Raw genomic sequence first — 24,815 nt, 5'->3', positions numbered from 1 at the left:
TTCCATCCCTAGCCTGTAAGGATTCCACTTCGTTCGTCATTATCCTCAAAAGGTTGTGTTCTTCGTAAGGAACCTTCCCACAAAGGACATTTTCGTTAATGCACGTCAAACGGCCTCTAGATGGCCATGAGATTTGGTAACTGTCTTAAACGGTCACCATGTGCTATATCCCACGTACTCCTTAGTCTATAGGGATTTCTATTGGTATGTCATAGCATTTATCTTGTAAGGATTTCATTGGATCTAATGTCGTCTCCAAACCCGTATAGGCTATCCTTAGGGTTATATCTACCATACGTCTGCATTGCATTGCACATAAGGAGGTCTAACATACACTGGAAAAAAAGGAGTCTTCTGCATACCCATGCATCCGCATTTTCATTTTCATACATTCATAAGTTTGCACATACATTTCTACATGCGCCCTTATCCATCCTTGCTATGCTAGCTGATTTCCCGAGATTCGCGAAGAAACTCGAGAAAGGTCCTGAAATATGGAGAGAGGAGAATTAACTATTGGAGATTCAAATGAGCTTGGTTCTACAAGAAGGAAAGGACGCCCTTCACTGTACAAGCTACGTGCCTGCCTACGCCTACGACTCGGATGTTGAGATTTACGAAGGATCTTATGAACAAACAAGAAAAGGAAAAAGATGTTCAGTCTAAGGAAACTCATGAAGTTCCGGGTGACGAAAACCCGCCGCTAAGATTTATGTCAGGATTTGGTCCTTCGAAGGATTGGTCATACTCACACTCCGCTAAGAAGACTATCCAATGCCACGAGGAAGACTTACACGCCTCAGATATCATTTACGCATATACATACGAAAGACGACTGCTTGTGTCTTCGCCTCAGATTCTGTTCTCATCGAAGATTCCCCTACGCTAAGATCAATTGCCCAACGAATAAAATTGGTATGCCCAAGGAGAGTTAGAGGTCACCCTTTAATTCTACAAGTCAGTCACGAAACTAAGAAGTAAAACAAAGTCATTGGATTAACAAAGGAGACTGTCCCTAGTATTAATAGGTGTTTATCATGTCAAAATTGCAACCCCTACGATCTCTAAGTGTTACCATGTATAAGCGTTGTACCTTCCAACTTACAATTCTCATAAAATAATCATGCATGTTTTGAAAATGATTCATTCCCTTCGCTCTTGCATTACTACGACTTTCCATTTTAACTCTTCGATTCTATTTCAATTTGCCACTTTCAATTATTAACAAACTTAAAGGAGAATAACGAAATACAAATACCTAAATTTTGCTAAACATATGCTTTCAAGGTAAGACCGAGCTGATGAGGTAAGGTATTGTTTCAATCCCTAAAGAGTGGAGAAATAAGGAGATAATCCGTAGTCAACCCCCTCGAGCCAGGAGTTGGAGTTTGTTTCTATTTTTCAAATAAACCTTAATTTCAACCAGGGGCAGGGTAGATTTCGATTAATTCAATGGTGTATTTTGTGGTCAAGAGAATCAGTCAAGCAAAACAAAGGTTCAAGCATATCTTCTTCCTCGCGTTCATCAAAGATTGAGGAAGCAATGGAGATAACATTCACAACATCTTCTTCCTCAATACATCATTCGAGATCGAGGAAGCATCAAAGTTTACAAACTAAAGTCAACATGGCAGTCACATTATTCAAAATCCAAAAAGTAAAAAAGAATTTAAAACAAAGCGGCCCGCTAAGTCAGATGGAAAACTCCATAAAGAAAAAAAAAATTGACTTAGGTAAAAATCAGGGCATCCCGATGGACAAAATTCTAAAGAATTGGCCCATGCAAAAATAAGGGATAAAAACAAAACAAAAGCAAAAAACAAAGGATAATCTTGTGACTACTAAATTATCGAAACTTCCCATCAATGATTGGATCTCTGCAATATTTTTCATCAGTGCTTGGATCTTCACTAATGCTTCCGCTCATCATCGGAACTGAAAAAATTCTCTTGCAAAGGAAACACATTCATTGGATTAAACGAACTTTAGGATTGGAGAATGTTGCACTCCAAAATTTGCCCATCTAATTCCATTTTTAATTGGCTTAGGCTGTCCCATTTCATCTGCATTATCATCTCATCAGGTCATCAGTAAAATCATGCATTTATCAATAATTGGAAAATGAGAGCAAGAATCATGGATGTAAGGATTCATATGAGGCTCTTTGTAAATATTCACGTATTTGTGGTCATCATCTGAACAAGTTGTGTTGTGATATTCTCTGACTATATTTTTCCTATTCTATCTTTCATCAATTCAAGGGGAGTTCCTAAAGTTGATTAAGATACAGGAAGTGACTCACGGTTTGTGTAATAAGATGATGAGTTTATCCATCTTATGATACATCACATTAAGGTCTTATGCATATTAAAGTCACTTCAAGAACAAATTATTATTCGATCAGGAGCGTCCTAATTATTATGGAACTATGAAAAGTATACAATTTATTTGAAGGTCCTCATCAAGATTTGTACGAACATCAGTCATATTTTCAAGAAAATTCTATCAAACGGCGGGATTCATCTATGATTCAAGTCATCCAAATTGCATTCAAGGTGATATGCATAATCTCATTCTTTATTATTCAAAAAAAAAAGAAGAAAAGATCCCTCTAGGAGTCAAAATTACATCAAGATTCAGAAGTTCCTCTCGATTTTTAAGAAGAAAAAAACATAAAAGAGATGAGAACTACTTGGTCAAGAATCCAAAGTTCATTACAATATCATTATCAAGACTTATATAAATTTCCTAAGGCTATTCCATGAGTTAATACATGTTTAACTCCATATATACCAAAATATTTCAATTCAAGTTCACATTCTTGCTGCAGCCACCTAAGTATATGTTACAAATTCAACAACTCAGGTTTCAAGCTTTTCACTATGCACATGATCCATCCCAAACACATCCATTCCAAGCTTTCATATCCTCATGCCCCACATTTCAAGCTAAGCCAGAACCTGCAACATCATACAAAAATCATTACAAATAATACTCCAAGACAGTTCCTAACCCTTCAATAATTCAGTTATTCAGTTATAAACCTACATATTGCAAAAAGTCTAGATTATTAATCCTATAATCAGCCACACATTCCCTTGATGATAATGCAAGTGTATACTAATCTACCTATCAGAAGCAGTCCCTGTTTCAAAGATAAAACAGAACCATACCATATTTTTCACACCAATACCAAGAGCCATTCCATGGTCTTCTAAACTTTGAAGCTCCATGAGTTACATTTCAGACCTATCTACACAAATTACTAAACCAGAGTTCCCCTGTCCAAAAACAGAATGTTCAGAACCGGTTCAGCACCATTAAACTGTTGAATAAACTTTAATGTTAGTAAGTGTGTTTTTATTGATAAGTTTGTGAAAAATAAAGAGTCTCTTGTAGTTGAAAGGCCAAGAGTTTTGTACTGGAAAAGCCAAGAGATAATGGCATATTAAGAGTATTTATTTGTTTTAATTTCCTAGTATAGCAGAAGTCTTTTAGGTCTATATAAGACTTGTTTGTATTTTCATTTTCAACAAGGAAGTAAAAAGTGCAGTTTTAAAGTAAGATATCCACCAGTGGAAGTATAGTGTAAAAAGTGTTCTGTGCAGTTTTAAAGAAAGTCTTCCACCAGTGGAAGTATAGTGTTAAAAGTGTCCAAAATTGTTACAACTGCAGAATAGAAGTAGCAGTCAGTTTTTTACAAATTGGCATCAGAGCTAATGGCGAATACGATGAGTCAAATGCCGCTACCACGATTAACGAAGGTGAATTACGAAAATTGGAGTATCCAAATGAAAGCTCTTCTTGGATCTCTAGATTCGTGGGAGACAGTCGAAACTGGTTTCATAGAACCAGATAATACCGGAGGGTATACAGCGGCTCAAACCAAGGCGTTGAAAGAGACGCGTTCGAAGGATAAGACGGCACTGTACATCTTGTTCCGAGCTGTTGATGAATCAGGCTTTGAAAAGATTGCAGGTGCAACGACTTCGAAACAAGCATGGGACACGTTAGAAAAAGTATACAAAGGAGCTGACCGAGTCAAGCAAGTTCGTCTTCAAACTCTTCGAGGAGAATTGGAGAGAATGAAGATGAAGGAGTCGGAAACTGTATCAGAATACATCACGTGTTTGCAAACAGTGGTGAATAAACTCAATCGTAATGGAGAAACGATGACCGATGGTCGTATTGTCGAAAAGATTCTCAGATCTTTAACCGATAACTTTGAGAATGTTGTGTGCGCGATAGAAGAGTCGAAGGACCTTGCAACGCTCACAGTCGAAGAGCTAGCTGGTTCTCTCGAGGCACACGAACAACGTAAGATCAAAAAGAAGGAGGAGACAAACGACGAAGCAGTTCAGACCAAGGAGTCCACCAAAGACGAAAAGGTGCTCTTTTCTCAAAACTTTCGAGGAAGAGGACGTGGCCGTGGAGGTCGTGACAGTGGTCGAGGCAGCAACTTCGAGAGAGGACAGTCAAGCCAGCAGAATTGGCGTGGCAGAGGACGTGGTCAAAGAGGTGGTCGGTCGAACTACTCCAACATAGAATGTTACAAGTGTAACAAACATGGTCATTATGCAAAGGATTGTAACTCCTACAAATGCTATAACTGTGATAAAGTGGGACATCTTGCAAAAGATTGTCGAGTCGAAAAGAAGGTAGAAGAAACAACCAATCTAGCTTTGGAAGCCGAAGCGAATGAAGGCTTTCTGCTGATGACTCAAAAAGAAGTAGACGCGAATAATGATAATATGTGGTATCTTGACTCAGGGGCAAGTAATCATATGTGTGGTCACAAACACCTATTTGAAGAAATGCAAAAGATTGAAGATGGTCATGTGTCTTTCGGAGATGCATCGAAAGTGAAGGTCGAAGGCAAAGGTACGATTTGTTACTTGCAGAAGGATGACTTGACTGGGTTAATCCAAGATGTGTACTATGTACCAGATCTCAAGACAAATATTTTGAGTTTGGGGCAACTAACAGAAAAAGGTTATTCGATATTCATGAAAGATCGGATATTACACTTGAAGGACAAGCTAGGGCATCTGGTTGCTCAAGTCGAAAAGGGGGAAAACCGAATGTACAAACTGAACTTGAGAAGCGTTCGAGGAAAATGTTTGCAAGTCAATGTTGAAGACAAAGCGTCGTTGTGGCATCTACGTTTTGGTCATCTACATCATGCTGGTCTGAGAAGGTTAGCAAAGAGGAACATGGTGCACGGGCTACCAGACATGGACTATGAAGAAAAGTTTTGTGAAGAGTGTGTGCTTAGCAAACAAACCAGAACCTCATTTCAAAAGAAGGCAGAATATCAATCTAAACACATTCTCGAACTGATTCACACCGACATATGTGGGCCAATCACTCCAGAATCTTTCAGTGGAAAAAGGTATTTCATTTCATTTATCGACGATTTCTCACGAAAGACCTGGGTTTATTTCTTGAAATAAAAATCTGAAGCATTCAAGGTGTTCAAAAAGTTCAAAGTGATGGTGGAGAAGGCAACTGACAGACACATCAAAGCGGTTCGATCTGACAGAGGTGGTGAGTATACTTCGACAGCCTTTATGAAGTATTGTGAAGAGCAGGGCATAAGGAGATTTCTAACTGCACCATATTCACCTCAACAAAACGGTGTGGCTGAAAGGAAGAATCGAACAGTTCTCGACATGGTTCGATCAATGCTTAAAAGCAAGAACATGTCAAAGGAATTTTGGGCAGAAGCTGTACAATGTGCCATTTATGTTCAGAATCGATGTCCACATTCAAAGTTAGAAGATCAAACACCACAAGAAGCATGGAGCGGACAAAAGCCAACAGTTTCTCATTTTAAAGTATTTGGTAGTGTGGCTTATGCACACGTACCGGATCAACGAAGAACAAAACTTGAAGACAAAAGTCAGAAATACATATTCATTGGATATGATGAGAAGACAAAAGGGTACAGGTTGTTTGATCCCATAAGCAAGAAGGTGATAGTGAGTAGAGATGTTCGAGTAAACAAAATGAGCAAGTGGGACTGGAATAATTCGACAGAAGTTATCGTCGAAGTTGGAGAAACATCAGTCGCTGTACCAATAAGAAATTCAACAGAACTTGAAGATTCTGACAATGAAGATGAACCTGTACAACCCAGAATGCAAAGTCTGCAGGATTTGTATGATACAACAGAAGAGGTGCATCTTGTATGTCTTTTGGCAGATACCGAAAACATTAGCCTCGAAGAGGCGATGCGAGACGAAAAATGGAAAACTGCCATGAACGAAGAGATCAAGGCCATTGAACGCAACAACACATGGGAACTAGCAGAATTACCAAAAGGAAGTCAACCCATCGGTGTGAAGTGGGTGTTCAAGAAAAAGATGAATGCTCAAGGCGAAATAGAACGGTATAAAGCGCGGCTTGTTGCGAAGGGATACAAACAGAAAGCTGGAATTGATTATGACGAAGTATTTGCTCCTGTTTCAAGAATGGAGACAATTTGATTACTTATCTCACAAGCTGCTCAATTTAAATGGCCGATATTTCAAATGGATGTCAAGACCGCATTTCTAAATGGTGTGCTCGAAGAAGAAGTTTACATCGAACAACCACCCGGATACATGAAAGTTGGAAAAGAAGTAAAAGTGTTAAAGTTGAAAAAGGCGCTTTATGGGTTGAAGCAAGCACCGCGAGCATGGAATACACGCATCGACACATACTTCAAAGAGAACAGTTTCAAGTAATGTCCTTACGAACATGCTCTGTATGTAAAGAAGAATGGAGGTAACTTGTTACTCTTTGCTCTCTATGTCGATGATCTAATTTTCTTGAGTAACAACAGTCAGATGATAGAAGAATTCAAGGGTACAATGACACGTGAATTCGAGATGACAGACTTAGGTCTGATGAAATTCTTTCTTGGTCTGGAGGTTCGACAAGAAGAAACAGGAATTTTTATTTCACAGGAGAAATATGCAAAAGAAATCTTGAAAAAATATAAGATGGAAAATTGTAATCCAATTTCGACGCCAATGGAACCAGGTGCAAAGTTGTCAAAATTTGATGGAGGAGAACGCATCGAAGCAAGCAAATATCGAAGTTTGGTAGGAAGTCTTCGATATCTCACATGTACAAGGCCAGATCTTTCGCTTAGTGTCGGAATTGTAAGTCGTTTCATGGAGGAACCAGTCTATACACATTGGAAGGCATTGAAAAGAATTCTTCGATACATCCAAGGAACTGTGTCACTTGGAATGTTTTATTCAAGAGCAGAAGATTACAAGTTGATTGGTTATTCTGACAGCGATTGGTGCGGAGATGTAGACGATCGGAAAAGCACCTCAGGATATGTGTTCTTTATGGGAAATACCGCTTTTACATGGATTTCAAAGAAACAGCCGATTGTAACACTCTCGACATGTGAAGCTGAATACATAGCAGCATCTTGGTGCGTTTGTCATGGAATATGGCTTAGAAGATTGTTGAGTAAAATGGAGCTAAAACAGGAAGGTGCAACAGTAATACAAGTGGACAACAAATCAGCAATTGAGTTAGCAAAGAATCCAGTGAATCATGAAAGGAGCTGTCATACCCCAATTTTTGACCCTAAGATCCTATATCATTCATATCCCAATCACTAATCAAGAGCTTCACTTGGAAGTTTGTTTATGGTGTTGCACTCACCTCATCAATGAGAGGGACCATCAAGCACCAATGATTGTTTATCTTTTATGCATATTATACTAACCCAAATACCAAAAATATTGCTTTGTTTCTTTGTAGGCTTTTGTTTTGTAGGTACCAAGCCAAGACATGCAATAAGCAAGGCATTTTTCACATTTTTGACTGATGAAATCGATTTCCCTACTGGGTAAATCGATTTCCCTGCAGCAATCTTCAACAAAATCACATTCTGGACAGCATGAAATCGATTTCCCTCCTGGGTAAATCGATTTCCCTAGTGTATTTTGCGCCAAATTCTCTTCTGGAACAGAGTGAAATCGATTTCACTCCTGGGGAAATCGATTTCCTTCAGGCGAAATTCAAAAAAAATAGAGAGGGAAGCTTGATTTGATTTTGACACCTATTTTCTTTGACCATCTTTGTCATTTCACCAATTTTCCACCTCATCAAAATAATTCTCTTCATTAAACCCACTTAAACCCCATTTTACCACTTTTTACCATTTAATTGCCATTTTAATCACCAATTAAACACAAGCTAATTACCAAATGCAAAAAGACCAAATTACCACTACTCTTGCTCTCATCCTATAAATAGAGCCCACTACTCTCTCATTTCTGAAGCTTTTGAGAGCCAAAAAACCTCTTGCAATTTCTCTCCTCATTCCTACCAAATTCACCAAAGCTCTTATTCTTTCATAAAGTTTGTGAGTTACACCTTGAACCTCACAAACTTTGAGCTAAGCCACCATCCATTTCACTCTTTTTTCTTCAATTGTTGAGAGATCAAGATTTGTGTTGTTGATTCTTGAAGTAGATCCAAGTTTGTGCAAGATTTGGTAAATTTTCTTCATCATTTTTTGTGTATCATGATGTAGATCCTTTGTGGTTTGTGTTCAATGCATCTTTGATGCTATATTGGTGCTATTTGTTGTTGATTTGATGGAAAATTCGTGCTCCAATTGATGTGTGATCATAAGGTGTTTGTATGTTTGTTCAAGTCAAGTTTTATGCCTCTAAATGCTGTTTTTGCTGATTTTTACACTGGTCAAATCGATTTCCATAAGGCTCAAATCGATTTCCTGCTGAGCGTGACTTTTTTTTTTTGAAAACTGCACTATGGAAATCGATTTCCCTCTGCATGAAATCGATTTCCTGCTGGCAGAATGTGGTTTTTTGCCTTTTTTATGCTTGTTTTGGTTTCCTACTTCCTCCACTTCATTAATATCATTGGATCTAGGATGTTGATAGGTTTGAAATGACCTAATCCATAATATTAGATGAATGATATTAATGATAGTGTGAGTTGATTATCTTTTATGTTTTCATTCTTATTTTCATCTTATCTTTCTTTTGATCGATGAAAGTCTTAACATCTTGAGAATTCTATGGATTCTTGATGAAGACTAGATCAATTTGTTTTCATTCTTAATTTCATCTTATCTTTCTTTTGATCGATGAAAGTCTTAACATCTTGAGAATTCTATGGATTCTTGATGAAGACTAGATCAATTTGTTTTCATTCTTAATTTCATCTTATCTTTCTTTTGATCGATGAAAGTCTTAATATCTTGAGAATTCTATGGATTCTTGATGAAGACTAGATCAATTTATTTTCCTTATTATCTTTTCATCATATTTGCTTTTGATCGATGAAAGTCTTAATATCTTGAGAATTCTATGGATTCTTGATAAAGGCTAGATCATTTCTTCTTCTCCTTCTTATTTCTTTTGATTAATAATCTTGATACATGGAGAGTTCTCCTACATTTGTCCCGACTCGATAAAAAGATCAAACGTGGAAGAGAATTGTATGCGGTTGATTTAAGACTTGTGGAGGTTTTTATCGTGTAGTCGCTATGATTTCATCAAGCTTCTGATAAGCCCCATTGACTTTAAATCCGAGTACATCATTCACTCACCATAGATCTTCCTACTAACTTTGATAACATACTTGACAAGTTTCAAGATGGTTATCTTTAACATTTAACAACTAACTTTAATTTCCGCACCTTTTATATTATCGCTCTTTATATTACCGCTCTTTATATTTCTCGCCTTATCGCTTTACTTTATCATTTCATCATATTTACCTTCCGCCATTTTCTCTTTGTCCATTTGGACGTTTATAATTCCGTCATTTTCTCTTTGTCCACTTGGACATATGTTTATGCTTCTGTTATTTTTCTTTTGTCCACTTGGACCATACTTTATTTTTTCGCTAAAACACTAATAAATAACAAAAATCTAAAAAATACATAAGGCTCTCTTTGGACTATCAGTTACTATCCCTAGCGCTTTGGAGATTCGGACTTATGGACCTAGTACCTCTGGACTCATTCTATTGCTATCCTGTGATTGTTCTGTCTGTCTGGCATTGTTCTGTTGTATGTTTATGTGTGCAGGTATTTCCTTGAAAGCCCTTGATGGTTAATTCCAAGGCACTGATATAAGGATTTTACCCGAAAACAGCCGTTACTCTGCCCGATTTTCGTCAGAATCTTAATGTGCTTAATGAAAAATGGTGCTAAGACAATAAGTTCATCTGGATCCCCAAGTGTTAATGTGTTGGTATTGATAAATCCAAAGGGAAGGGAAAACTACCTTGGCTCTTAATGTCAAGTGTTGGCTTCTTATTTGGTTAGACCGTTTCTTTCCTTAGCTTTTATTTTATGCATTAGGTTAGCCTCTTCATCTCCTCCCATTCTTAAATTTTCAAAATCTTCTCCCTTTTTCCAAAATATTCTTATGTTTGCAAACCTTTTCAAAACCTTTTCTTAAAAATATCTTTCGCCCTTATTGGCTTTTCTTCAAAAGTTTAGACACCGTTAATTGTCGAAACGAGTGGTTATACCCCACGATTTTGAAATTGATTGATAATAACGAGATCTTTTCCGCGTGAGAGAGCTAGTGGCATACTCGTTGATTTTATCCGAGTTGGCGCCCTTCTTTCATTTGCGATGCAAAGAACTTGTTTGTTCTCATGCTCAAGATCAATGGCTGAGTATTTCTCTCTAACGACAACAAAGTGTTTATTCGTTTTAAAAACGTTTTTCCCAAAAGCGGAACTACATTAGCTCTGACTTCTCCATTGCACCGAGGAGGTATGTAGGCCCAAAGCTTAACGCTTTGCCGAGCTTATTTTAAAAATAAAACAAACCGTTTTTAACACACACACAACACAGATTTTCAAAAAGGTTCCCGTGGAATACCACGGATATGAGGGGTGCTTTAAACCTTCCCCTCATATAATCAACACCCGTACCTGAGATCTCTTTCTTGTTTTAAAAACAAAACTTTGGGTTTTACGTTCTTTTCCCTTTTCCTTTGAAAAAATAAAGCGCGGTGGCGATTTCAAAACGGAATATTGATTCGAGTCAATCCCATGGCTTCGATGTCAGATTTTCCCCGCTACAGAAAAATGGCGACTCTGCTGGGGACCCAGTTTTTTAAGTGTGTTAAGCCTATTTTTGTTTATCTGTGTTTTTATCTGTATATATTGTTGTGTGCTTTGTTTGTTTATTTTCTTTTTTTTTCTTTTTGGTGCTCGATGGTTCCTCTGTGGTGAGATAAAGTTCTAACCCGAACTTTGGTGAGTAACTTGAGATAGGAGGTGGTAAGACCAATAGTCGCATGTCAGGAGCAATCCTTACCATGAGCGTCATATGGTGGAACCCCAATCAGTGGAGGCCTCATGGAAGGTAGTAGAGGTTGTTACGAACCATCGTGATAACGCTATTACTTTCAATAGTGAGTGTCCGTAGAAGCTGAATGACCTAGAACCCTTTTAACCAATCTAAGCCTTTTTAGGATGTAGTGCAGAAACAAGATCAAGTACCAATTTGAGCTTGTTGTCATGCGATACTACGCTCAGACGAGGTCTTTTTAGGCATATTATTGGCGCCCATGAGCAATTGTGCGTGCCGGTAATATCCGATAGAAGATTGAAAACTCTGGGAACCTTTGTAGAACCCGACTGGCAGGTACAAAACTCCCTAGATCACTCCTTGTGGGATGGGTAGACCCATGGCTCCATGCTCGTGACGTCGAACCTTTGAACCTGGACTGTGTGATTTTTGTGTGATTTGATGTGATCCTGTGTGCTCTTGATTGTGATTGATGCATAAACCATGCATTCATGCATTCATAAAAATAACATTCACAAATGGTTTTCAAGGAACTTAGAGACATTTTTTGTAAACATAACAGGTACCATGGATCAAAAGAGAAGCATCAAGAAGTACACTTTCAGAAATTCAAGTGCAAAGGAATTGAAAGAGCTAGCAACTTTGGTTCCTAATCTTGACAACTTCAAAAGCCGTTATGGGAAATTGATCTCTATTTTGAAGACCAAAGTGGAAAAGGGGATTCTTGAGACTCTTGTGCAGTTTTATGACCCGGTTTATCATTGTTTCACCTTTCCTGATTATCAGCTTATGCCTACTTTGGAGGAGTATTCTTATTGGATTGGTTTGCCCGTTACGGATGACATACCGTTTAGTGGTTTGGAGAAAGAGCCTCAGGTCGATGAGATAGCAGAGCTTCTTTATTTGAAAATATCAGATGTGAAAGCAAACATGACCAAAAAAGGAGGAATTTGGGGGTTGACTTCCAAGTTCTTGATTGGAAAGGCTTCTATGTTGGCTAGTAAAGGAAGTATGATTGCTTTTGAGACATTTTTGGCCTTGCTCATCTATGGTTTGATACTCTTTCCCAACATTGACAACTTTGTCGATGTTAATGCTATTCGGATTTTCATGATTGGGAATCCTGTGTGTCATACCCCAAAATTTGCCCACAATATTCAAATATTCAAATTATTTTAAAATTGGATTTTTTTTATAAAATTTTGAGGTCATTCACATTGACGTCTTGAATTTTATAAATATTCAATTTAAAGTCTATTTTAAAATATAATAATTTACTCTTAAATTATTTATATTTTAATAAATAGCAAAATGCTTTCTCATGCTTCATACACTTCCAATTGACTTTTATTTCAAACAAATAATATAACATAGTTGGTAAGGAGGTAAGGCTTGCAAGTACAAAGTCTCGGGTTCAAATCCCACTTCTAACACTTTTTTTTCTTTTTTTTCTAACTATAGTTTTAATTTTATTTTTATTAAAAAAATCACAAAAAATCATTTTTTTTATCATTTTATTTTTAATTTTCGCACTATTTAAATATGCATTTTTTAAAATAGTCAAATTTTCACTTTTATGTATTTTCTAGTCAAAAATCATCAAAAATCATAAAATATTCAAAAAAATCCAAAAAAAAAAGTTTTTAATCTTATTTGTCCTATTTTTAGCACTTTTTATAACTTAGAGAACAAGTCAATCTTATTAAATTAGTTTGATTTAATTTTTTATTAAAATTAAAACAAATTGATTTTTGGGCTTTGATTTGGTCCATAGTTTTACTATAATTATTTTTTCTAACCTAATTCATGATATATAAATAAAACTAACAATTACAAATTTCTCAATTTACTCTCTCACAACTAAACCCTTATTTTTTTTAACACCTTCAACCTTATTCTTCATTCCTAATTCCTACCTACAAAACAATTCACCAAGTTTCTTCAATATCTTTTGTTCTTCTTTTGCTTAGTTCTTGGCCAATGATTTCGTATGAGGCCTCATCTTCTTCTTTTTTAAAGAAAAAATCTTTTTCTAAATCTTTTTATCAAAACTAAAAATAAACCTTTTGTTTTCAAAACCTTTTGGCCAATGATTATCATATGAGGCCCTTGATGTATGTTTTTATACTAACTTTAGTTTTTGGCTAATGATGATACTTGAGGCCACCTTTTATCAAAATTCTTATGTTTTTGACATCCTCTTTATGTTTCGAAACATTTTCTTTCAACTCTCTTTTTTTAAAAAACCTTTTTCAAATACTTTATCTAGAATTACAATTTTTTTGGCCAATGATGATACATGAGGCTTGTTTTTTTTTAATCATTGTTTTGGTCATTGTTGCTACATTTTAGTTTAAATTTATGTTTTTACAATCATAATTATTTTTTTTTACTTTTGAGAATTTTTGCCCTTTTAGCCATAATCTAACTTTATGAACCTTTCTTTATTTTTTGGGAAAATTTAGATTATATGAGGTCAAACCTATTTTATAATATTTTTTATTTTATTATTGTAACTATTATCATTACTAACCCTTATTATTATTATTATTATTATTATTATTATTATTATCATTATTATTAACATTATTACTATCCTTGTTTGCAGGTACTTCCTTTGGCCATTAACCTTGTTTTGGCCAAACAATTTTGCTGGCCACTTTCTCACCATGTACTCTCAAGAGCGCACAACACTCAATCTGAGCTAAGTTTCTTTTTTTGTTTTTATTTTAATTGCATGAAATTTTTTATATATATTCCTTTCTTTTTTTATTATTAGTATAATTTTTTTTCTTTTATTTATTTTTATTTATTTAACCAAATTAGTTTTTATATATAATAATTTCATAGTTATTTATTTTAATCGAAAACTCGTTTTTTAATTTTATCAATAATTATTTTTAAAACAATAAAAAATTTTATTTTTGTATATATTTTTAATTAATTAATTAATTGAAAATTAATAATTAAAGTTTTTGTTAACCTTGATTCATTTATAAACCTTAAAATCTTCAGGCAGGTGTTCTCCACTAACGCATTGTTAGGCCTTATAAACCTTTTGGGTCACAATAAGTTTTCTTAAATAACCCTTTAGGGTTCGTAAACTTTTTAGGGTTTATAATCAATTAACGTTTAAATCAGTTAATGCACTAACATTTCTCTTCTTCATGTCAATTCTTTTCAGGGTTACCATCAGGGTTCGTCCGCCTACGCGCCACGCCAGATCAAAAGCTAAGTCCCTAATTTGATTATTATTTTAAATATTATTTTTGTCCTATAAAATAAATTATGATTTACTTTTAAATATCAATGAGTCAGCCATACACTCACTGCATCCTTTTTCTTTATGCCCATCTTTTAGGATTCATCACAATCTGGTCAGTGTCAATGCTTCATGCCTCAAGGCTAGCCTCTGCCCATCAACCTTCATCCATCAAAGATAAAAGTTTGTCAGACTGCCAAAGCTACGTTGGTAACCCTAAACTCTGTCTTTATTATTACTTATGTCAAACCCTATTAAGGGATCCGCTGGTTTCATTGTTCCCTTCCCCGTATTATTATGTAACTGTTCCCTGGTTGTATTGTTTGGCCTTGAAGGCACTTAAAACTGTTATATTATATTAACTGCGTGGTTAGTAATTTAGGGAGTGCAAACCATGAACTGAACATAGATCACCTAATTACAAGATAAATGTAATCGAAGTTAACCACGTGATTGTTGCACACACGCACCCTTTTGGGGTAACCTCTCTGCTGCCTTGTTGCCTTGTTGCCTGTTGCCTTTGTGTTTTTGCAGAATAAGCCACGTCCCTCGAATTCGAGGATACCTCAGCCATGTTGCCTCGATAAAAAGGTCACGACCCTAAATGATGCTGCCTTCGATACACAAATGACCTCGACCCTCGGAAGTTGCCTACGAAAAGGCTGAGGTATCTTCTGGCTGCCTACGAATAAGGCTTATTCTGATCCTTGCCTTAGACTACCTGCCCTTCTATGGCATGGGACAGTCTTATGGCAAAGGATGCTTCGATGACCCTTCAACCTCCAAACGAAAGGCTTCCTGCCCTCTTATGGCAAGGATAGACCCTTTCATTCTGAAAGGCAAAAAGAGACCTATTATCTGAGTTTAAGGTAATTGCCCCTAATTGCCTTGCAATGCTCAAACCTTTTTATTATATTCTTTCTCGTAATTTTTCAAAAGGGCAACGCTTATTCACAAGCTAAAGTCCCTATATCTTTCATCTACATTTTCTAAACAAACGAGCAAGCAAAGCAATTAAGAGCCCATGGAAAACCATGGATGCGAAGGGTGCCTTACACCTTCCCTTTGCATAAATTACCCCCCGAACTCAGATTTCTTAAAAGGTTTTTTTTTCTGTTTCTTTTTGCCTTTCCGAATATTTGTTTGGATAAAATAAAAGTCGGTGGCGACTCTTGCTTACCGCGACATTTCGATCGATAAAAAGTCAGTTCACCGTATTACAGAACTGGCGACTCTGCTGGGGATGCTTTCGAATAAAAGAGGGGTTACCTTAGAGTTTAGGATCACTTTATTGTTTGTTTGTTTGCTTTATTTTCCAAGATTGTTTTGGGTATTGAATGGAAGATAAATCCTATACCCGGATTCAAGTACACTTAAGATTAGGAGTGGCATAGTCATGGCGACCTCTTTCACATATGTGGGAGATGAGTCAATATGAAGTTCACGCTTGAGTTAGGACTCCATAGCATATGCACACCTTTCTCAAATGAGGGAGGTCTATGTATGTGTCTGTGGGTGCGCCGGAGCTCAAGGACCTTTAGTTACCCTTAACCCATCCTGGCCTTTAGGAACGTAGTGGGGGGATTACTCTTGACAAATGTTAAGAACTAGTCGCTACCCGATGCTACAATTCAGATAGGTTCTTTCTCAAAGTATCATTGCATGGTGCAAATGCATCATGTCCGAGGGTGCTTTAGAAGGGCTTACAATTCTGGATAACTTGTAGAACCTGTTGCTGAAATCTCCTTATCCATAGAAATGCCCTTGGGAAGGACACCTGATCTAAACTCCATGCAAGCCTTAAGCCAAAAATTGTGTGACTTGTGTGACTTGTTTGTGTTTGCTACTAACCTTCGTTCTTTGCAGGTTTTGTTAAAGGACTTGTTTACCCTTACTATCTCATACCATGCCTAATGAATTGCATTCGCCTAACATTCATGACATCATGACATCATAAGCATAACATAATTAACTAACCCTTTCAAGGATCTTAGGGATTTAGGGCGCACAGTTTCAGGTGCCCTTATCAAAGACTGAATCCCTATCAAGGGGCAAGAGGATTTATTTTCCTCTGGCCACATACCTTCCAATTCATAAATTCGATACCTATCAAGGGGCAAGAGGATTTATTTTCCTCTAGCCATGTACATTTAAATTCAGAAGTATCTCGAATCAGAGGCGATGACCCACTCGATATGGTGAGCTTGATTCTCAAAGAAAGACATTCAAAGACAAAGTTCAGATTTCTTCAGACAAAGATGCGACCAAATTATTTTCTAATGTTGCTAACTAAATTCCTTAAAGATCCTTGAAAACATTTCATTTGCATTCATGACATTGCATATTTCTAACTTTGTTTTCAGGTTCCTCCTCGACAATCATTCCTCTCAGATATAATCGAGCTGGAGATTCATTCTGACAAGCCCTTTTTACATTCCAAAACTTCGTCAAAATAACTCATCGACTCTAACAAGCAAGCATTCTCTATCAGATATGGTCTAATATATGATCCGTTCCGGTATCTTCGGTCAGATATGGTCTAATGTATGACTCGTTCTGACATTCCAACAGATATAGTCCAATGTAGGACTCGTTCTGACATTCCTCAACAGATATAGTCCAATGTAGGACTCGTTCTGACATTCTAACGGATATGGTCTAATGAATGACTCGTTCTGATGTCCTATGTCAGATATACATTCCGGAAGCTCGAACCCCGAACATTCTGAAAGTTCCAATCAGATGAACATTCTGGAAGCTTGACCCCCAGACTTCTGAAACATTCCAATCAAATACACATTCCGGAAGCTCGAACCTCGGATACCCTGAATCTCTACACCAGTTCTACAACAACGACGCGAGCCAGATGCACCTAAGCGTCAATTCACCAAAATCAATATGTTGTCGGCTCAAACATTACAACATCTGTTGAAGATCAGATTGATTACTCTGAGGGATGCTCCTACGAATTCTAACACCTACATTCCTGACTATAATCCCAATGCAAGGTGCGCGTACCATTCCAACATTCTTGGACATTACACAAACAATTGTTGGGCATTAAAGAATAAGATTCAAGATCTGATCAATGACGGAGAAATCAAATCCAACTCTCCTAAAACCCCTGTGGTGATCACCGCTCCTATGCCTAAGTCATGACAAGACTGATTGACGTCTAGACGGACAAACTTTTGGATCATTAGATCTACTTTCATTTGCAAGTTTCTTTTCTGTTTGTTTAAACATTTGACTCATGATAGACATTATCTGTTTTAATAATCATCATTAGTGCATTGCATATATTTGTCTTGAATAAATTATTTCGCTATCACTCATTTTAAAATATGTCTCTACTTTGCATATGTTTTATGATACTCAACTCCTGCTAAAGATGTATACTTTTTTAGGGAGGATGACGAAAACGATACCGCAACCTCATACAGTATGCTTTTGAGCGGACTATGCTGACGATGTACAGGCATTGTTTCAATTCCTAAACAGTGGAGATATAAGGATGTTAATCCCTCGTTAACCCCTTTGGGCCTAAGAAGTAGAAGTTTCTTTTCTTGTACTAATTAAAACCCTTGATCATGACCTGGGGCAGGGTAGTTCTCAGTTAATTTGGCTGTGCATTCTATTTTAAGAGAATCATTCAGTACACCTTTCAACAAAGGTCTCAATCACAAGCGTTCATTCGCACACATCAAAGAAGTGTTGGAGGTGTCAATCAAAAGCCAATGATGGTTCATCAATCATTAAGCGAGGCAGTCAATATCTTTCAAAAAAGAAAAAATGAAAAAACATATATACAAAGAAAAGTCTGCTAAGTCAAAAAACCAAAAAGGTGACTTAGGCAAAAAAAATCAAGGCATCCCGCTGACTGTAAGCTCAAAATAGACAGTTCAGGCAAAAGTTAGGGATATCAAAAAGATGAAAAAAAAAAGAGAGAAGTCAATAAATTCTTGAACAACTCAAAGTTGTGACTACCAAAAGGAAGAAGTGACTGCCATCTCAAAAGTTCTCCCTGCTTGTGAACCATCATCATCAAAGGTGCAAATCCAAAAGTCTCTTGGAACCTGAATGCATAAGTCGAATCAATTGAGCTTAGGATTGAAGATCATCACGAAGAGGGGTGGATACAATCAAATTTCGAGCCTTTATCCTTTGTTTCTTAAACCGTGAACCAAGCCACGTTACAACCCTTGAAAGTCCTAACTGAAGCATGGTTAGTTCGAAAGCATACTGTCACCAAAAAAGAGTATCCCGACTCCTTAAGGTTTACTACAAATGTTAAGTTGATATCCTGTTTTTACAAACATCACATTATTACAAATATCATTTTTTTACAAAAATCGCGCCTTTACATCTCTTGTTTTAATGTTTTTCAAATATTCAAGACAGACGTATGCATTGCATCTCATGAATTCATTATTAAACATATTCTGCTACATAATTTCAAATGTTAGCATCAGAAAGAACTTGCACAGGGTACAACTAACGACTGAAAGTTATCCCGACAGACAAAATTACTCCGAGAAGCAATGTCTCCTACGTATACAAAGGGCATGGCACGCTTTGCCCAATCAATCTGGGGCAATCAAGTCAGGATTCGAAGAATCTCTCAAAGGCCAAAAAGTCAAAGGCATACATCCCAAGTGGATTTCAAATTATCTCCCGATCAATCTGGGGCAATCAAGTCAAGATTCGAAGAATCTCTCAAAAGCCAAACAATCAAAGGCATACACCCCAAGTGGGTTTCAAACTATTTGTCCAAACAATCTGGGGCAATCAAGTCAAGATTCCAAGAATATCTCAAAAGCCAAACAATCAAAGGCATACATCTCAAGTGGGTTTCAAGCTATGTTCTTGATCAAACTGAGGCAATCAAGTCAAGATTCTGAGAATCTCTCAGGATGCCAAAATAATCAGGGGCATCATCCTGAGTTTACGATTACTAAGGGCATGTCGCCCATAGCGCACATCTCATAAAGTCCTCGTGAGGCGAATCTTTCCAAAGCTCTTACTAGCGGGGGCAAACCTATGCAAGTCCAGTTTGACATCTTGATCAACATTCAGTGACATGTCCTAAATCCAGGAATAGCAGGTACTATAATGCTAGGGGCAACTTTCACCCATGTCTCCCCACAAAGCCGGGTTCACAAGATCATATCCCCACAGAGTAATCATTAAGAAGATATCTTCAAACGCTCCCGATAAAGACATGGTTGCCCAACAGAGTTTACATCTTCAACACTGTCGCTCTCCTCCAACATGATTTATCAAATATCTTTATCACCAATCAGGGAACATCAAGTCACTGATCATCTCCAATCATAAATTCCCAGCTGAGCATCTTCAAGACAAGATCAGACAGTACAATTACAAGGACATAAAGATCTACTTACTTAATCAAAGACAACATAAATCATATTCACATATCATATGTCATAAACATATTCATACACTGCATACATTACCTCATACATAACATGCAAAAGCTCTCATTTATTTTGAGGGATTCATTACATAACTCATGCATCATGACATTGCATAAAGATTAACCTTACCTTTTTCAGAATACAGGTACCGACAAATGAACGAAATCTCCAACTTTCCAAGATCTAATTCAGCTACTACGAATGGTACTGACACGATCAACGCTCGAAGATCTAATTCATTTACCACGAACGGTAATGACACGATCACTTTCAAAGTCTAATTCAGCTACTACGAACAGTACTGACACGACAAAAGATCTAATTCGGTTACTACGAACGGTACTGACACGGTCAACGCTCAGAGATCTAATTCTATCATCACGAACGGTGTAGACACGATCAATGACCAACTAAGTCTAATTCAGTTACTACGAACGGTGCTGACACGACAAGAGAATCTAATTCTACCATCACGAACGATGTAGACGCGATTATCTCCTCAAGATCTAATTCCATCATCACAAACGGTGTGGACACGATCAACTGCTTCTAAGATCTAATTCGGTTACTACGAACGGTACTGACACGATCAACTCTCAGAGATCTAATTCTATCATCACGAACGGTGTAGACACGATCACTGACTTTCCCAGTCTAATTCAGCTACTACGAACGGTACTGACACGACAAAATATCTAATTCGGTTACTACGAACAGTACCGACACGATCAACCTTTAAAGAGATCTAATTCCATCATCACGAACGATGTGGACACGATCAAATATTTCCTAAGTCTAATTCAGTTACTACGAACGGTGCTGACACGATCAAACTCTCAAAGATCTAATTCATCTACTACGAACGGTAATGACACGATCAAAACACAAACAACACTTCTCAAACACTTCAAACACCTGGATGGCATCTTCAAGCCCATCTCCGACAAAAGTCCCTACTTCAGCTAGGGCAAATTTCTTGGTATTCTAGTGTTCAATCATCTTCCACCTTCAGATACCGACTGGCACACAAACCACTCTATATCTTCAGGTTTAAGAAGATTGAACAGGGGCAGCTGTCATACCCCAAAATTTGCCCACAATATTCAAATATTCAAATTATTTTAAAATTGGATTTTTTTTATAAAATTTTGAGGTCATTCACATTGACGTCTTGAATTTTATAAATATTCAATTTAAAGTCTATTTTAAAATATAATAATTTACTCTTAAATTATTTATATTTTAATAAATAGCAAAATGCTTTCTCATGCTTCATACACTTCCAATTGACTTTTATTTCAAACAAATAATATAACATAGTTGGTAAGGAGGTAAGGCTTGCAAGTACAAAGTCTCGGGTTCAAATCCCACTTCTAACACTTTTTTTTCTTTTTTTTCTAACTATAGTTTTAATTTTATTTTTATTAAAAAAATCACAAAAAATCATTTTTTTTATCATTTTATTTTTAATTTTCGCACTATTTAAATATGCATTTTTTAAAATAGTCAAATTTTCACTTTTATGTATTTTCTAGTCAAAAATCATCAAAAATCATAAAATATTCAAAAAAATCCAAAAAAAAAAAGTTTTTAATCTTATTTGTCCTATTTTTAGCACTTTTTATAACTTAGAGAACAAGTCAATCTTATTAAATTAGTTTGATTTAATTTTTTATTAAAATTAAAACAAATTGATTTTTGGGCTTTGATTTGGTCCATAGTTTTACTATAATTATTTTTTCTAACCTAATTCATGATATATAAATAAAACTAACAATTACAAATTTCTCAATTTACTCTCTCACAACTAAACCCTTATTTTTTTTAACACCTTCAACCTTATTCTTCATTCCTAATTCCTACCTACAAAACAATTCACCAAGTTTCTTCAATATCTTTTGTTCTTCTTTTGCTTAGTTCTTGGCCAATGATTTCGTATGAGGCCTCATCTTCTTCTTTTTTAAAGAAAAAATCTTTTTCTAAATCTTTTTATCAAAACTAAAAATAAACCTTTTGTTTTCAAAACCTTTTGGCCAATGATTATCATATGAGGCCCTTGATGTATGTTTTTATACTAACTTTAGTTTTTGGCTAATGATGATACTTGAGGCCACCTTTTATCAAAATTCTTATGTTTTTGACATCCTCTTTATGTTTCGAAACATTTTCTTTCAACTCTCTTTTTTTAAAAAACCTTTTTCAAATACTTTATCTAGAATTACAATTTTTTTGGCCAATGATGATACATGAGGCTTGTTTTTTTTTAATCATTGTTTTGGTCATTGTTGCTACATTTTAGTTTAAATTTATGTTTTTACAATCATAATTATTTTTTTTTACTTTTGAGAATTTTTGCCCTTTTAGCCATAATCTAACTTTATGAACCTTTCTTTATTTTTTGGGAAAATTTAGATTATATGAGGTCAAACCTATTTTATAATATTTTTTATTTTATTATTGTAACTATTATCATTACTAACCCTTATTATTATTATTATTATTATTATTATTATTATTATCATTATTATTAACATTATTACTATCCTTGTTTGCAGGTACTTCCTTTGGCCATTAACCTTGTTTTGGCCAAACAATTTTGCTGGCCACTTTCTCACCATGTACTCTCAAGAGCGCACAACACTCAATCTGAGCTAAGTTTCTTTTTTTGTTTTTATTTTAATTGCATGAAATTTTTTATATATATTCCTTTCTTTTTTTATTATTAGTATAATTTTTTTTCTTTTATTTATTTTTATTTATTTAACCAAATTAGTTTTTATATATAATAATTTCATAGTTATTTATTTTAATCGAAAACTCGTTTTTTAATTTTATCAATAATTATTTTTAAAACAATAAAAAATTTTATTTTTGTATATATTTTTAATTAATTAATTAATTGAAAATTAATAATTAAAGTTTTTGTTAACCTTGATTCATTTATAAACCTTAAAATCTTCAGGCAGGTGTTCTCCACTAACGCATTGTTAGGCCTTATAAACCTTTTGGGTCACAATAAGTTTTCTTAAATAACCCTTTAGGGTTCGTAAACTTTTTAGGGTTTATAATCAATTAACGTTTAAATCAGTTAATGCACTAACATTTCTCTTCTTCATGTCAATTCTTTTCAGGGTTACCATCAGGGTTCGTCCGCCTACGCGCCACGCCAGATCAAAAGCTAAGTCCCTAATTTGATTATTATTTTAAATATTATTTTTGTCCTATAAAATAAATTATGATTTACTTTTAAATATCAATGAGTCAGCCATACACTCACTGCATCCTTTTTCTTTATGCCCATCTTTTAGGATTCATCACAATCTGGTCAGTGTCAATGCTTCATGCCTCAAGGCTAGCCTCTGCCCATCAACCTTCATCCATCAAAGATAAAAGTTTGTCAGACTGCCAAAGCTACGTTGGTAACCCTAAACTCTGTCTTTATTATTACTTATGTCAAACCCTATTAAGGGATCCGCTGGTTTCATTGTTCCCTTCCCCGTATTATTATGTAACTGTTCCCTGGTTGTATTGTTTGGCCTTGAAGGCACTTAAAACTGTTATATTATATTAACTGCGTGGTTAGTAATTTAGGGAGTGCAAACCATGAACTGAACATAGATCACCTAATTACAAGATAAATGTAATCGAAGTTAACCACGTGATTGTTGCACACACGCACCCTTTTGGGGTAACCTCTCTGCTGCCTTGTTGCCTTGTTGCCTGTTGCCTTTGTGTTTTTGCAGAATAAGCCACGTCCCTCGAATTCGAGGATACCTCAGCCATGTTGCCTCGATAAAAAGGTCACGACCCTAAATGATGCTGCCTTCGATACACAAATGACCTCGACCCTCGGAAGTTGCCTACGAAAAGGCTGAGGTATCTTCTGGCTGCCTACGAATAAGGCTTATTCTGATCCTTGCCTTAGACTACCTGCCCTTCTATGGCATGGGACAGTCTTATGGCAAAGGATGCTTCGATGACCCTTCAACCTCCAAACGAAAGGCTTCCTGCCCTCTTATGGCAAGGATAGACCCTTTCATTCTGAAAGGCAAAAAGAGACCTATTATCTGAGTTTAAGGTAATTGCCCCTAATTGCCTTGCAATGCTCAAACCTTTTTATTATATTCTTTCTCGTAATTTTTCAAAAGGGCAACGCTTATTCACAAGCTAAAGTCCCTATATCTTTCATCTACATTTTCTAAACAAACGAGCAAGCAAAGCAATTAAGAGCCCATGGAAAACCATGGATGCGAAGGGTGCCTTACACCTTCCCTTTGCATAAATTACCCCCCGAACTCAGATTTCTTAAAAGGTTTTTTTTTCTGTTTCTTTTTGCCTTTCCGAATATTTGTTTGGATAAAATAAAAGTCGGTGGCGACTCTTGCTTACCGCGACATTTCGATCGATAAAAAGTCAGTTCACCGTATTACACTGTGCCTACTTTGCTTGGGGATACTTATCATTCCATTCACCATAGGAATGATAAGAAAGGTGGACTTATCAACTGTTGCACTCCTTTGCTCTATAAGTGGTTTATTTCGCACTTACCTCAAGCTAAGAGTTTCCTGAACAATCCTGATGGTCTCTCATGGTCTCAGAAAATCATGCCTCTTACTAATGGGAATATCCATTGGTACAATCCTGCTTATGACATTGGTGAGATTATTGATAGTTGTGGAGAATTCCCTAATGTACCTCTTCTTGGTATACAAGGAGGAATTACCTACAACCCCATTCTTGCAAGGCGTCAATTTTGCTACCCCATGAAGGAGCGACCCGCTAGTATTCTTGTGTCAGGAAT

General features: G+C 36.1%; 1 long non-coding RNA gene across 1 annotated transcript in view; it reads right to left on the bottom strand.

Annotated features, from left to right (window-relative positions):
* Positions 1-2,692: 2,692 nt before the first annotated feature.
* Positions 2,693-24,815, bottom strand: part of LOC131594811 (uncharacterized) — a 37,420-nt gene continuing 15,297 nt past the window's right edge. The window contains exons 3-4 of the long non-coding RNA XR_009281541.1: positions 3,174-3,281; positions 2,693-2,960 (exon numbers count right to left, since the gene is read on the bottom strand). This is a non-coding gene — a long non-coding RNA (uncharacterized LOC131594811). The remainder of the gene's footprint in view (positions 2,961-3,173; positions 3,282-24,815) is intronic.

Source organism: Vicia villosa, linkage group LG4 (assembly GCF_029867415.1).
Source record: "Vicia villosa cultivar HV-30 ecotype Madison, WI linkage group LG4, Vvil1.0, whole genome shotgun sequence".
Classification (NCBI taxonomy): Eukaryota; Viridiplantae; Streptophyta; class Magnoliopsida; order Fabales; family Fabaceae; genus Vicia; species Vicia villosa.
This window is presented reverse-complemented; position numbering and strand designations above follow the sequence as displayed.